This window comes from Pteropus alecto, unplaced genomic scaffold (assembly GCF_000325575.1).
Source record: "Pteropus alecto unplaced genomic scaffold, ASM32557v1 scaffold107, whole genome shotgun sequence".
NCBI classification, from domain to species: domain Eukaryota; kingdom Metazoa; phylum Chordata; class Mammalia; order Chiroptera; family Pteropodidae; genus Pteropus; species Pteropus alecto.
This window is the reverse complement of record NW_006440619.1, coordinates 1,744,888-1,760,997: the sequence shown is the minus strand read 5'-3', so window position 1 is coordinate 1,760,997 and position 16,110 is coordinate 1,744,888. Positions and strand designations below refer to the sequence as shown.

The window sequence follows — 16,110 nt, the reverse complement described above, 5'->3', positions numbered from 1 at the left end:
TTGCAGGAGGTGGGGTGGGGCCAAGGACCATTGACGACCAAGCGCCTTTGGAATCCCTTTACGTGAAAGAGTTCACGGGACTCTCATAATGAGGAGGTGGGGAATCGACATATATTTTTCAAAAGTAGCGGTTAAAAAAATAATGAAACCTCACACGCTAGCCTAGCTTTGTGTCTGGATCATTGTTTGGGTACCACACGTCTACTTAATGACACAGGGATTCTTTATTTGCTACCGTGTTTTGCCAAGGCATATACAAATGAGCACGGTTTCGTTTCGAATCTGTTGAGGGCCTATGAAATAAAGTGCCTTTTTAAAATCAGTATGAGCTCTTCCAACTGTGGTTCTCAAGAAGCCAGAGCTCTGGGGTCTCTAGAAGCTGCAGCGAGACAATTATCTCCATTAGCAAACTGTAAAGTAGGGGCGTTAAGGCCTGAAACCTACATCTATAATGCATGGAACCCATCCATTGAACCATTTATAATGTAAAATTATGATAAATTTGAGTTATAATGAAATGTAAAATTAACAGTAGCATAAATGAATACCACTGATACCTTACACTTAAGCAGTCAAGAACAGGAGAAGTGATTTCTCAAGACTCCCCTTCTTTCTACTACCACTATTAAGATCATTGCTCGCTCTATCTAGCTCTAAAGTTTTGTGTTTCCTACTTAAAAAAAATCTCACTTTAGCTCATATTTATGCTTTGCCCTGTCTGGTTATATACAGAAGGGAAGCTGTGAGAATAAATTCTTTTAAAGAAGAAAAGATTTGGAGTTGAATTAGGCCTAGATCTTAGGCTGAGAAAACCTCTTTTCCTTTAACTCTTGTAACCTTGGGTAACTTTTTCAGGAGTGATATGCTGGTATCCCTCTTTTATACCAAATTTCACAAATTATACAGTGAAACTACAGTTTCATAATAAATATTGAAAGATCATGGTTAAATAATAAAACGTAAGTGTAGTCTTATTTTCTGCCCAGTAAGAGAAGTAAACTATATTGAAATATAAAGACAAAAATATTCCAAAATACTAAATTCAGAAAGACCTTTACCTTTTGTTGTGTCAGATTTTCTTCTATGTCTGGAAGATATTAAAGGAGCACTGTTACTGACTAGCTCATAGAATAAGCCCATGTATAGATTAAAAGTTCTTAAATTCCCAGAAAATAAGAAAATCGAAATTTACTACTTTAAATGTGGTAGACTTTAATAAAATATCTTGCAGAAACTGATTCAGAAATGTTTTAAGAATTCGAGATTACATAATGTAAAATTTTGGCAATTCTTTTCTATATTTTGTCACTTAAGTATAATACAAGCACGAATTTTATTTACTTGGGTGTGTATTATACAGGCTTACTGATCAAATAAGTTAATATTCAAAAAATGTTTATGGTTATGAAAAATGTAAATTTGTTTTCAACAACATTAAACCAGTATTCTGACAAACTAGTTTAACAGCAACTGTGCTTGAAGTATGCCAGCTTGAAGATAATTTCCAAGATCTTTACGCTTATTTTCAAATGCTATGGAGAAGCTATATCTTGGAGATGTGTAATGAATGCATTCATTTTTGCCACTTTAGAAGGTTATAAAAACGATGTGTGGCTATATAAAGGTTTTGTCATGTGTAGTCTTAAGTTCTGCTAGTCCGTTAACATGCTTGTATATGCCAGACAGTTCTCAATCATCCACCTTGCACCTTTTGCTTTAAATTAGAAGTTAGCCACTTTGGTTGAAAGTTATAATTAATATGGGTGGTTCAGGCTCTTCAAGGAATAACAGTGACAGAGAATAACAGTTTAGTGCTTTTGTTTCTCAAGGAAAAAGAATAGTTTTTTTCCTAAAGCAGCTTTTTGGTTTCCAGACCCCTTTTTACTCTTAAAAATTATTGAGAACATCAAAGAGTTTCTGTTTATGTGGATGACAATGTGAGTTACAACTATTGATATTTACCATATCTGATTAAAAATGAGAAAATTTAAAAATATTTGATTCATTGGAAAGTAGCAATGATGAACACATTGCATGTTAACATAAATAACCTATTTTTTTTACCAAAAAAAACTATATTTTTCAAAACAAAATTTTCATGAAAATAGCATTGTTTTGATGCAGGATAGGGCAAATTCCCCCAAGTGGGGGGAGCTTTAGCTCTGCACTGAGAAAAGGGTTCTTTGCTGAGCATGAGAAAGATTTCAAGCACACGCCAAAGTTAGAGTCAAAAGGAAAGTTTATTACAGAAGGGAAAAAGCACAGACAAAAAGACAATAATATAGGGGGAAAAAAGCCTTCGGGGGAATCCAGTTTATACATCATTCTTTAGTTTCCGTGAATTACGTTTTAAAGACTTTGTTTACCCATTTTCTTTTGATGATATGGGCATATAGTGAGGAAGGATAAGACCAGCAAGAAAGGTAAGAATATGTAGTGTGAAAGGCCTGCTGGCAATTCCTATCCTCTAATCCATAGGTTCCCCACGGTTTTAGCCATAGGGAATGAATGATTTTATTTTGTGTAGGGCTCCACTTAAAGACTCTGTTTTCCTGTTTTCCCTTCACGGGGTGGGGAAATGGGTTGTTAGCTATCCCAGCAGAAATCTTCCTTTGTTCTGCAGGTTTCCTCCTGGGCTGGCTGCAGGGCTGATCAGCACTTTGCAGTCTCTGAATGCAGATTGATTTAACATTTTAGTTCTCTTGCCTCCACCCTACATCAGTTTCATATTTTTTCAAATCTCTTTTACTATGTGGCCTAACAGAAGCAAGCTGGATCCTTTTATCTGCTTTTGCATTTCATTCATTTCGTTATCATATATCAAGTACCCTCTAGAAAACTCCACTGTATACTCAAAAGAGGATGAGTCAAAATGACATAACATCATAGTATTATGAAAATCATTTTGAGCTCACAGATCACCTAAAAGAATATGAGGGAGCATTTAAAAAAGTACTCAGAAAATGAATTTTATTTGCTTTGATTTGTAATACCTGAGTCTGAAAAGAAGCTATGTAGCTAGTGGTACCTACTGTGTTAGCATAGATTTAGAACACATCCGTCATTACAGAAAGTCCTTTTAGACCTGGTCTAGAGGACTAGTGTCCCTGCCCCGCCCCCTCCTTGTAATCCCATCTTATCAATCAATAAATAATTATACTTAGTATATTAAAATATTTACAGTATTCCCTCAGTTTAAATGGTCTTTCTTCCTTTAGTAATTAATGCCTCCACCTACAATATGAAGGGTTATTCTTTACCTTATGTGTAATATACCTAGCTAGCAGAGATTGTCTTACAAATGTCGACCAAAGAACTGTCCAAACCTGTAGAGAATTTTAATGAGTTTATCTGAGCCAAACTGACAATTTCCGAGAAGCAAAATCTCAACAGATTAAGAAAATGATCCAGAGAGTGGCAGTTTTGCAGTTTATTTAATACATTAAAATCAAAGGAGTAGGTGTAAGGGAAATTACATGAAATCCATTAGTGGTATATTAAAGGGATGGGAGAGAGCAAAGTAGAGGAAATCTCTGGGATTGGATAAAAAGTAAATCTGAGGGACACATACTTCTTTTATACTGGTGGGTACAAGAGAGTTAATAATTAACATTTACAGCACAGGGGGATGGTATGTGGGGAACAAGATAACCATGAGGGGCTCTGTGCTCTCCTGCACCGGTGCTATGGGTTGTGCCCTGAGGGGTCCGGAAAAAAGGGATTACTCTGACATTCCAAGAGTATGTTATTTTAGATGCAAAAAGACAATAGATTCACTTAAAGTAGAGATTGACTTTTGTCAAGAAAGCTACAGGCTCAGGATGTGATTATCTGCCAGGACCTGCTTTTAGTTAGGAATTTTTATGTTCAGACTGTTCTATGTAGTTAATTTCAGTCTCCGAGTTTGTAGGGCCCGCCATGCAGGCCTCCCCTGAACTCGTCAGTTTTAATATGTGCCCCATTTTTCATCCACACAAGAATAATTTTCTATGATTTAAGTTGTCTTTATTATGTCCTTGGTTATTTAAGGGGAAAAAAAATCATAGAACATAGGCTCTTCACGTACAGTAGTATTACCTTCTGTGTGTCTTTTCAAATGCTTTATTTGTACTTTGATTAAATAGGTATGGAAGTATTGTTTCTCAGTCACTCAGGATCCTATCTAGTCAAGTGCGTAGATCTCCTCTGACAAGTTAATCATGCCTTCCCAAAATCAGTTCCTAAATTTAGAACAAATAAAATTCTCAAATTGTAATTTATACCTAAAACTAAAACTTTAAGACATAAAACTACAATTTCTCAGAAAGCCTCTAGAATCACAAAGATTTGCTCTGTCACTTGATAAAAAGAGACATTGGATATAGTTAGGTTTGTTTAATGTGTTACTATTGTAAATTTGATTGTGAAGTTGTCAAATCAGTAGGGATACTCAGCCTTCCCTAAATTAAGTTTGTTTTGGTAAAATATTAATATAAACATTTCAAAAATTGTATGCTGCTTTGTGAGAAGTCCCTAGTGATTTGTCAATACCCTTCCTGTTCATAATTCTGTTTTAGCTTCAGGAGTAACCTTCATCAAAACTCTTATGAAGTTATACAGGCATACCTCGTTTTATTGCACTTCACAGGTGTTGCATTTTTTTACAAATGGAAGGTAAGACCCTCTACCAGCAAGAAGATTACAGCCATTAAATTTCTTAATGTTTTGGTTTTACTCTAAAGCTTACCTGAAGGTTCTACTATAACTACAGACCAGAGTTTGTATCTTCAACAAAGAAGAACAATCTCGGAGCCTTATAGAAAAGGACTGTCCCAAGTACTTCACACGATTATCACTTCAGAGAATAGACTTTGGGGTTCAGGCATCTGAGTTGATATTACTTAGATAACTTTCAGACAGTACCACTGGACTGAGGCAAGATTTCCAAAGCTCTTTTTAATCTAATGAAAGGTACAGACCAATATAGAATCAGACAGCCAGGAAGGATGTGCTACACAATGCCTAGCCTTCCATAAGATACACAGTAGTCCTTCCTTTTTATTCCTTTCAAAATCTTTACAATTTTTTATGACATATGAGACCCAGGTTTACTGATGTGCATTTTTGAAGAAATATCATACATACTTGCCCAGAAAAATAAACATGGAGCCATTGCTGAGAAGTTAAAGGAAATATGGAAAATAAAGTACCATTTAGTTATCCTTAAGAGTGTTTTCATACTGACTTTATATAACAAGATCTATTTTATTTTTAAATAATTCAGAAAGAAATTGTAATAAATGTATGCCATATTATTTTATTCATATTCTTTATATATATATATATATTTTGATTCTGTTCTTGTTATTTCCTCTGCCTCATCAGTATGGTTAATTAATCTTTCAAGATTCAGCAGAGGTGTCATTTCCTGCAGGAAGCCTTTGTCCGACCCATGTAAGGTGTGCCCACTATGTGCAAATACTACTCATTGCCTACCCCTGTTATACTTCTTGATGTTTAAATTACCTATATACTTTCTCTTCTTCTGGACTGTGAAATCCTAAAAGGTAGAGACCATGTCTAAATGATCTGTGAATTCTTAGCATTTAGAGCTATCCCTGGAACCTAGACAATACTCCATAAATGTTTATTGAACTAAAAATAAGATATGATGCTAAGCCCTGTGGGGAATACAAAGATAAATAAAATATGATTCCATTTTTATCCCAAAACAGATTATTTGTTTTGTTCACAGGTTGATCAATGGTTTCTGGACTTTTAGAATTAAGAAACCATGAAACCCATTCTTTTTATTTTATGGACAGGAAACAGAGGTTCAAATAGACTGTGATTTTTCCCAAGATTACAATAGCAGAGCTAATAATAATGGGAGAGCTAAGGATTGAAACCAACCCTCCAGATGCCTGTCAAGTGCTCTCCTATACTGTGCTGACCTATTTTTTAATGGTGAGCCTATAGTAGGGACATCTGCATTATGATATAAAGCAATAACTGAGGGAGGAACAAACTTTCCTCTACCCTCAAGGTTCTTCTGGCTGGTCTAATAATCAAATAGAAATGAGACCGATTATCAAGAGAAAATAACCAAATTTAATGCATATGTATAGAAACCCCGCATGCATGAGAGAGTCAAAGACCCCACAGGCAGGACAGGTTCAGAGATAGAAAAGGGAATTGAGGTATGTTAGACATCCTGAGCTAGGGATGAGGTAATGCACCATAGGGACTTCAAAGGGTCATTGCAGAGTGATAAGAACAGGTAATTAGTAAATAGAACTTTGCCCTGCTCTATAGATAACAGGTAGAGGGAGGTGCTGAGGTTAATTCAAAGTAATCTGCCATATCACTGAGGCACATCTTGGGGTGGATTGTTCTGAACCCCTACAACAGCAATATAATTAAAGGATGATAAACCGGAATTGTTTCTTCTTGATCTTTTAAACACAGCACATTATAGAACCCTTTATCCTAACTATTATATTTAGATTTATTTCCTTAATTTTTCGTTATTCATCAAAAGTGTCTTTTATCAAAGCTGAGAAATTGCATCATTATAAAACATTTGTTTTTAATCCTTGCTTTGTGAATCCATTATATTTTTGAAAAGTTGCCAAAACTTTATTCTTCCTTTTCTCCTCCCTCTCCCAAATATTATTGATGGTAATTGTCTTTTAGGGACACAAAAATAATTATTTTTTTTTTAGCTACACTGGTCAAATCTTGTTATTAAAATTATACTATAATAGAGTCAATTTTTGTACACCCATAAAGAAAATGGTTTAATTTTAAAGGGTAACAAGAAATATGCCATCTCAACATATGGCACTTGAACATAAGGATTATTTTGAGCAGAAGGAAATTGAGAAAAAGCAGAAAAAAGAAAAACTCTCTGCCGTCTTATTTGCCTAAAGGTATTTTAAAAAGTGTACCCCTTCCCTCTGTACCAAGAAGGACTGAGTTAACCACCAGAGACAACTCTAGACCCTTTTCAGCCTGGAGTCCCATCAGAGAAATCTACATAGCAAACTTTACTTAATTAGTCCTTTCAGTTCATTAGTTCTCGCATATATTTACCTTCTAACAATTTGTCAATTCTCTAAAAATTTATTTTTCTTTTGTTAAGATGCTATATAAACTCAGGTTCTAATCACTCTTTCAGTTACTCAACGTTAAGTACTCTCATGTGTGTGCATGATGCACATGTTAATAAACTTCTGTTTTGTTTTTCTCTTGTTAATCTGGCTTTTTTCAGCTTAATTTACAAGGCCCTAGCTGGAGAACCTAGAATGGTAGAGGGACAAAAATACTTTTTCCTCTTCTACAGTTTATTAATTGATGTTTTTATTTCAAAGGTGTTTTAAAAAATCAGACTATGCTGCTTAGTTTCTTCAAAATCCTTATTGAGTAAAATAAAGGACTTTGTTTACCCAAGAGTGTTGTGAGAGTCCAGAACAAGTCACATCAAGATGTGCCTCTGTGGTTTGCAATTTGTTTTAAGCTAAAGGCAACTTTAGCTTCAGGCTCAAGAGAAACTTCTGCCCCTCCCCCTTTGACTACCTAGAAGAATTTGAATTGGAGGCTTTGCCTATATGAGTTTATCAGGGATGATTTCTTTTGACCTTATCTATAAGTCAGGGCAAACTTCTATTTACTAAAGATCTGCTCTTATCCTGCAATGACCCTTTGAATTCCCCAAGGCACCTTACCTCATTCCTAGCTCAGGATGTCTTATATATACATACCCATGTTCTCTTTCTATCTCTGAACCTCCCATACATGTGGGGTCTGAGTCTCTCATGTATGTGGGGTTCCTATACATACGTATGTATTAAATTTAGTTATTTTATCTTGCTACATCTTGAGGGTCGAGGAAAATTTGATCTTCCCACACAATGTGCAAGAGAGGTGATATAATCACCATTCAAAAAGATAAGGAAAAAATATGAAAGAAAAGATGAAGCGGAAACAATGAGTTCAAATAAATCAGATCAAAGTTGTAGGCTTAGTTTAAAAACTGTACAATTATAAAATTGGGGTTTTAATGGACTGCAATGAATGAGAGTTGGCAGTACCACTTCCTGAGTTACCACAGGCAGGGGAAAAACACTCCTCATGTGTCAAGTACCGTGGTAGACAAATTACATGTTTGACCTTTTTTCATCAGGCTTAAATTGTAAGATTTTTACAAATCCTACCTGTACATGAAATTCCTGCTTATAAATACTTCACTACAAATCATATTAAAGCTATAATATTACTGAAATAATTAAAATGAACCTTCGTGATTTTTGTTTCACATTCCTTCCCAGATCACAAAGACAAAGATCAAAAACCATGAAATGCTTTAATTAAATCTAATTGCATATTGAACATGTCAACTAAATGAAGCATTTAATTCTATTATTAGTGACTATATGACTAAGTTATACATCTCATTACCAAATATTTTGGGAAGAAGAGACTATACTGAGTAAAATATTGCTTAGAATCCATTTTATAATAGAGGGCTAGTGCATAGATGAGATAAAAGGTATTAAAACTTGGATGTTTTTCAAGAACTCAAGTTTTGGAAAAGGTCTAAATCGTATTACCTTGTTTTTATTTAATCCTCTTTATCTGATTTTTGCTAACATATAGCAAAAGCTATAGACTATAACATGCCACTGGTTATAAATGTCAGAGACATGGATAATCACTTAAAAACAACTCATTCAGCCTGTTCGCATCTCCCGCTGCCACACCAAGAGGAGCTGTCGCCATGTCCGCACATCTGCAATGGTTGGACGGAACTGCTCCAGCTTCCTGATCAAGAGGAACAAGCAGACCTATAGCACGGAACCCAATAACCTGACGGCTTGCAACTCCTTCCACTACACTGGGCTGATTCACCGCAAGATGGTGGGTGTGGAGCCGAGCCGATGGCAAAGGCATGGTGCTCGTCATGAAGCGGAAAGCCAGCCAGCAAAAGCCGGCCACCTCTCATGTGCAGACTGCCGGCAACAAGAACACCCCGGCCCCCCTCAGCAGCATGGGGCACATGATCCGCAAGAACAAATAACACCTGGATCTCCACAAGGCCCCTATCTGCAGAGCCAACGCCATCCTGCGCAGCCAGAAGCCCAGCGATAGTGAAGAGGAAGCGGGCCCGCCCCACCAAAAGCTCCTGAACTGCCCTCCCCCAAGCAATAAAGGTGTCAGTTGACCTTCCTAAAAAAAAAATCATTCAAAAATATTTATTGAGTACTTACTGTGTGCAAGTCCCTCTGCTGTACACAGGTGCACTAGATGGCTTAGAAAACACACGAACACATATGCCAATATGTTTTTACAAATTACGGTAAAGTACAACATAACAGCAATGCAGAGAGAATAACAGGAGGGGTGGGGTTATGTGAAGTCCTACTTTAAATTCAACGGTCAGAGAAAGCTTGTTTGCAAAAGTAACAATTATGCCGAGGCTTGAAAAATAAGGAGCCAACCAGGAGAAGACTGAGGAGATAGCTTTCCAAAAAAAGCAAATGGATTTGTGGGCAGGTCATCAGGGCAGGTGCTTTGCTTGTTTGAACATAGAAATGAAGAAAGACAGTGTATGTAAAACATGATAAGCAAAGAAACTGGTGGCATGCACTGAGATTAGACAGTTCAACAAGCCTACAGATCACGGTAAGGACTTTTATTTGTATTCCTCGAGAATTAAGTGGTGAATGTGCCAACATACATAAGAGGATTTTTACCTGTCTTAAAAATTGCTATTTCTAGATTAGAACGTGCACACAACACATCTCAGAAGAATTAAACTGAGCACAAAAATTTATTCATAGAAATAACTCGTTTTTAAACTAAACTTTTAATTTTATTAGATTAATACCATGTACATAGATTTAAAAAATAAAATAGTACGGTAAAAAACAGGACTTTCCTAGCCCATCCCTTTCCATTCTTGATTCTCGCTCCTGAAGCGAAATAACTATAAACAATTTTAGCTGTTCTCTGTTTCTATGTAATGTGCTTATGTTGCTATTTCTTGATTTTTCAGCTTTTTAGAAATCTATTGACTTTCTATTATGAAAAGTGATAGTTTGGCTCTTTTAATGCACCCATAAACACACACTTGCCCTCCTCTCAAAAATTTTGGTAAAAATCAATATTTAGTGGTTACATTTCTATGACTTTGTGAATATTATTCAGTTTAACCTTGTATCGAATAGGTTATTACATCATCTTTCCTATAAAAATTTTGTTTTGCCACATTTTAATTTTTATTTGCTTATAATTTTTTTTAATGATTCTATCACTCGTCTCCAAACAGGTCTTTTTGAGAAATCTATACATCTTCTCTGTATGTTCAAATACATCAGGTTATCTATAACTTTCATTTTTTTTAATTAAAGATGTCTGTGATGGGGATTTTTGTCCTTCTAACATATCCCCTAACCCTTATCCTGAAAATTCTTTTTGCCTTTCTCTTGTGTTGGATCCCATTTTCTGTGTTTCCCTCACTTTTGCTTTAACTTCTTCATTTTGGTGGATGAATATCCTCCAATAACTTCCTGAGAAAGATGGTAAATTTTTTTAGATCTTGCATGTCTGAAAATACCTTCTTCTAATCTCTCTTCTGATTGTTAGTTCAACTGATTGATATAGAATTCTAGGTTGGTGTATTAGTTTCTTATTGTTGCTGTGGCAGATTACCCTAAACTTAATGGCTCAAAACAATATAAATTTATTCCCTTTCAGTCAGGAATCTGAATTCAGTTTCAATGGGCTTAAGTCAAGGTACTGGCAAAGCTGGTTCTTTCTAGACACTCTAGGAGACAATCCTTTTCCTTGCCTTTTCCAGTTTCTACAGGCCACCTGCATTCCTCAGTTCATACCTCCTTCCTGTATCTTCAATGCATATCTCTCCAACCTCTGCTTCAGTTTTCACATCCGCTTTTCCTTACTTTGATCTTCCTGTCTCCCTGTTACAAGAACCCTTTTGATTACTTTGGACCCACCCAGAAAATCCAGGAAAATCACCCCATCTCAAGATTCCTAACTTAATCAGATCTGCAAAATCCCTCTTTTAAAGTAACATATTCACAGGAATTATGACTAGGACATTTTTGAGGGGAGGTATTATTAATCTTACCACAGTTGGAAATGATTTTCCCTAAAAATTTGTCTTCTTGATTCTAAGGATAGAGTTTAGAAGTTTGTTCCTAATATTATTTGTGATTTTTTTTTTTTTATATATGACCTCTTTCTTCTCTCTGGAAGTTTTAGAAATCTTCTCTTTATTCCATCTTCTGAAGTTTCACTATGATGTTCATTGCTGAGAATCATTTTCTCATTCACTATTCTGGATATTAGGCAGATCTTTTCAATCTCTGTACTCATATCCTACAATGCTAGGAATTTTCTTTTTAATATTTCTTTATTAATTTTCCTCCCTTCTGATTTTTTTTGTCCTCTATTTCTGGAATTTCTTTTGGTCTAATTTGGTCCTCCAGTACTTGAATTTTCTCACCTTTTCTCTGTTTTCCATTTCTTTTTGTTCTACTCTATAGGAGAGCCTCTCAATTAAAAATTTTTATTCTATTGATTTTTTTAGATTTCTACTACATATAATATTCTTAATTTCTAAGAGATCTTCCTCATTCCTAGAAAATTCCATTTTTATAGCATACAGCTCTTGTGTTTTGAATGTAGTATCTTCTCATATCTCTGAAGATATTATAGGTTTTTCTTTGTTCCTTTTGTTTGATTTTTCTTGCTGTTGTTTCGATCTCTTTCATTTTAGAAAGTTCCTTCTATCTAGGGATTTGGCCAGCCAAAAATATTTAAGAGCAAGGCACAAAAAAATTCTGTTTACATTGTTGGGATTTGTGTATTTTGCACTTCACTGGGGAGTAACTGGGCAGAAGTTCAATCTTTTCAGTGGGAGAACCCCAAATATCAGTGTAGAACTTTACACTAGTGCTGGTCAGCTAGAATTCCCCAATCTCCAGCTCAGCTGGAAATATCTTAGAAACCAAGTAGCAGAAAGGTGGCTGAAGGGGGTCTTACTATTTAGTACATATAGACTGAGCCTATGCCAGTTGTTTCCAATACTAGAGTTTCTTTTCTAGAAAGATATTTTAATTACTCCAGAAAATAAAACTTGACACTCTCATTGGAACGGATAAGGGGCTTTTGAGATTTAATTTTTTCTTATATGTACTTTCAATCAATCCTCCTCTTTTAGCTCTCCCTTCATTCTGTACCTCAGAGATAGCCAGTAACTTTAAGAACTAAACCCATCACCCTCAGCCTTAGCTTTCAGCTTTTTCCAATTTAAGTTAGTTTAACACTCATCTCATCTGTTGCTTTCCAACTTCCAAAATATTGTCAACTTCACCTGTCTGCTGTTGTATCCTCTCCTGTTCTCTTTGTCCTTTCCATATATACCTTTAAAAAATTCCTTTAGTGAAGGAATTAAAAATTCATTTTAGTGAAGCTTCATGAGTCAGTAGAGATAAATGCATGTGTCTCATCTGCCTTGTTTAACTGGAAGTCTTATAGGCAGGCAGGCACTGTCTATATTGAGAAATAATATAGTCCAAAGGTAATAACATTAAGGGTGGAAAATTAAGAGGCCACTTTGCAATAAAAAAGAGAATCCGTTTCAGAGAAATATGAGATGAATAATTCTATATGTAAGCCATACATATGATTATTCACTGCGCTGTGAAAAAGCAAAAGGTCTGTTGCTATAGAAAACTGAATTATATCAACTTTCAAATACTTAAAATTTGATAAATACTTTAGGTTGCTACATAAACATAAGATATATGAGCTAGTCTAGTGTTTTTTGGATTCAGAATGCAGTTTTGTGAAAATTGCCTGTAGGTATTAATTGTCTTTATTGAGGAGCCTGAAGAAGCATGCCATTTAGTCACTAGTTGGAAAGGCTCTTGTCTGCTGTTGTATCCTGGAGAGATGGAGCAGGGAGTTCAATGTTGTAGATTTCGTGCAATGGGTGAATTCAAGATACTGGGTTTTTAAAAATGATTCAGACAGGCCTTAGATATTATAAAAAGACTCTGCATGGTCCTCCTCTATCCCAACCTTGACCACACACCCTGTGTATATGTAAATTTAGGAAAAAGAGGTCAAAGTAAAGGCAAAGAAGCGTGGGTGCACACCACAATAGTAAGTACTGACATTTATTAACCTTTACCGAGTGATTACTATGTGCTGGTAACTATGCTAAACAATTTTCATGAATTTCATAGTAAGTGGTTAGTGATTATTTGACAAATGAATTTAAACAGTAAAAAGGAAGGGCAAATGGGTAAGGAGGAGACGGGGGAAGAATGCCGCTAAAGATTTATAATGTTCTCATTCCTTTTCCCTCCCCCATCCCTAACCTCAAGCACTGCTCTATATTTATATTTGTGGCATAATTTTGAACACTATCCCTGCCTTTTGCTCTTCTTTCAGTATGTTCTTGTTAAATAGTTCATCTTAGATACTTGAATTTGAAGGTTAATGATTTGGAACTTTAAGGAAGAGCTTTGATTTAAATAGTTCACATTTTGTAAAATATATCAGTAATTGTTTTGTAAAAGAAGACATAGAAAAAAGAAGAAAGAGAAAACCGTCTCAAGACATCACTGTTACTTTTAAAACTGTTTTTAAAAGCACTATGGCTAATCTTTTCAAGTGATCAAAGTTTTAAAAAACTCCTAGATAATAGCAGCTTGTGCTGATTTAACACACATTCAGTCAAACAAATTACCAAGACTGCATAGGTCTAGAACATGTAGGAAATTTAGAATTAAAGGAAAGAATCTAGAGAGGAAATGAGAATTTAAACAATTAATTATCCCTTCCTCAATTTTCTCTCAAAAATTGTATTTAATACTACAGATTATTTAAGATAGAAAATTTTGCATAGTTTTTATTATAAAAGAGCAAGGTAGATTTTTGATAGGCATTATGGAAGAGGGAATATAAAAATGTTTAAAATGCTATTCGTTTTATTAAGAAGCTCGTAATCCAGTGTTGAAGATAAGACGTATACAAAATAACTACTATACTCTATATGGTATTATGTGACAATTGCCACATGAATGACAAAATATTTTGATTTTTCTATTTTACCAATTGCGATATAAATAGAATGAATGATGTAATTAACATTCCAAATATGTGCGTTTCTTTGTATACTATTCATACATGCTAACCTTTGACAACAGCTGCAAAACATCATTAAAACCAGTTAAGGTATAGCAAGTCTAGAAAAAGAGCTGCCAGCTATGGTGAGAGAGAAGAGGAGGCATCTGAAAAAATAAAAAGGAAAGAGCCTGCAGAAATGACCGACTCAGCCGGTTAAAACTGCTCTCTCTCCCCATGCTGCTCAGTGCTCTCCAGCTAACATGTTTTCCCATAGCTATCTCCCCCACCTCAAGGACTCCCCAGCTCACATCTGTTGATTCATAGCTTGCTATCCAACTAATGCTATTATCTCTGTAGCTGTGTAGGAATAACAATACTGTGTAAAACTGCTTATTATGTTACAATTAGAGCTCAGCCTTTGATTAGGAATACACTGAGAAGGTGCTGGCATCGATAAGTGCAACTTTCTGCTTATAGCCTAGGAGTCCCGTCTCTCTGTTCAAGAATCCTATAATGGTGCTGATAACACCAAGGTTGCGGGTTCTACAAAACAAACGACCTGTAAGACCAGTGGTCTGGAAATTCCTTCCCCCCTCACAGCCCCCACCCGAAGCTCCCCCTCCCATCCTGAGTCATGAAGCACACGTGAAAACTCAGACAAATGAATCACGTGACCCTTGCATGGACACTGCAATGATATATAAGCTGTAAGAAATCTAACCAAGGGGAGATCGTGCTTTGGGTTTGTTGAAAGCCCCACGCTCTCCGCCAGCATTAAATTCTTCTTCCTCTGACAAAGTTGCCTGAGCATCCAATTTCCTCCATCAGGTGTCGCTTCCTGCAACAATGGCACACTAGGGGGAAAAAAATTACTGGTTTCAAAGAGATATATGTGTATATGTTTCTTTTAATGCAATATATAACTTATTGATTATTTACTAGATTCCACTTAGCCAAATGCATTAGATATACATTTCATTTAATTTTTACAATAATCCTATTAGGTCAGTACTATTTGTATCCCCATTTTACAGATGAAGAAATTGAGGTTCACAGAAACTAAGTAATTTGTCCAATGGTACATAGCTGGTAAATAATGGAGTCAGGAGTTGAACCCAGGCTGTTTAACCACTAGTCTATACTCTTAACTATTTGGCTCTGCCGTCCCTTTTGTGTAATATACTAGTGGAGATGTCTAGGATATATGTAGATAACTGAGTTTGGAGTTCAAAAGAAAGGGTTAGGCTAAAGATATAAATTTGTAGTTATCAGCATGTATTATATATCCTCAGATATACAGAGACCTCAATAAGAAGATACTAAAGTTTTTCTTGTTGACTGGATTATAAAATCCTTTAGGGATATAAATCAGTCAAATATCTACTAATGGCATTTAAAATTTCAATTTAGTAAAATAATAAACTATATTATATAAATATATTAATTTAGCTGTATTGCATTTCCCCCTCATATTTCATGAAATAATCTTAATTCTTTACATGCATTTTCAGCATCATCACCAGAGTCTATACTTCTCATCCATTTTCCAGAGCTCTTCTGGAAACTTCTTTTTTTAAAATTTTTAAATTAATTTTTTTTATGGTGACATTGGTTAATGAAATCCAATAAGTTTCATCTGTACACTTTAACGTAAGGCATATATATATTTACACTGTGTATTCACCTCCCATAGTTACCTTTCTTTCTGTCACCACATGTTTGACCCCCTTTAACCTGTCTACCTCCTCCCTTCCCCCACCTCCTATCCTCTGGTAACCACTAGTCTATATGGAAACTCCTACAAACAAAACTATTTGCACCATCTTGCTGTCAAGGGAATGTTATCCCAAGTCATAAATACCTATTCACATAACATCACATTTGCAGTTGTGATGTCATATCCCCAGGAGTAATATTTGTATTAAATTTGTATTGATATTTTAATGTATATATATATATATGTATATA

General features: G+C 35.3%; 1 pseudogene; it reads left to right on the top strand.

Moving 5' to 3' along the window:
* The first annotated feature begins 41 nt into the window (after positions 1-41).
* Positions 42-9,079, top strand: LOC102885106 (annotated as a pseudogene).
* Positions 9,080-16,110: the final 7,031 nt, after the last annotated feature.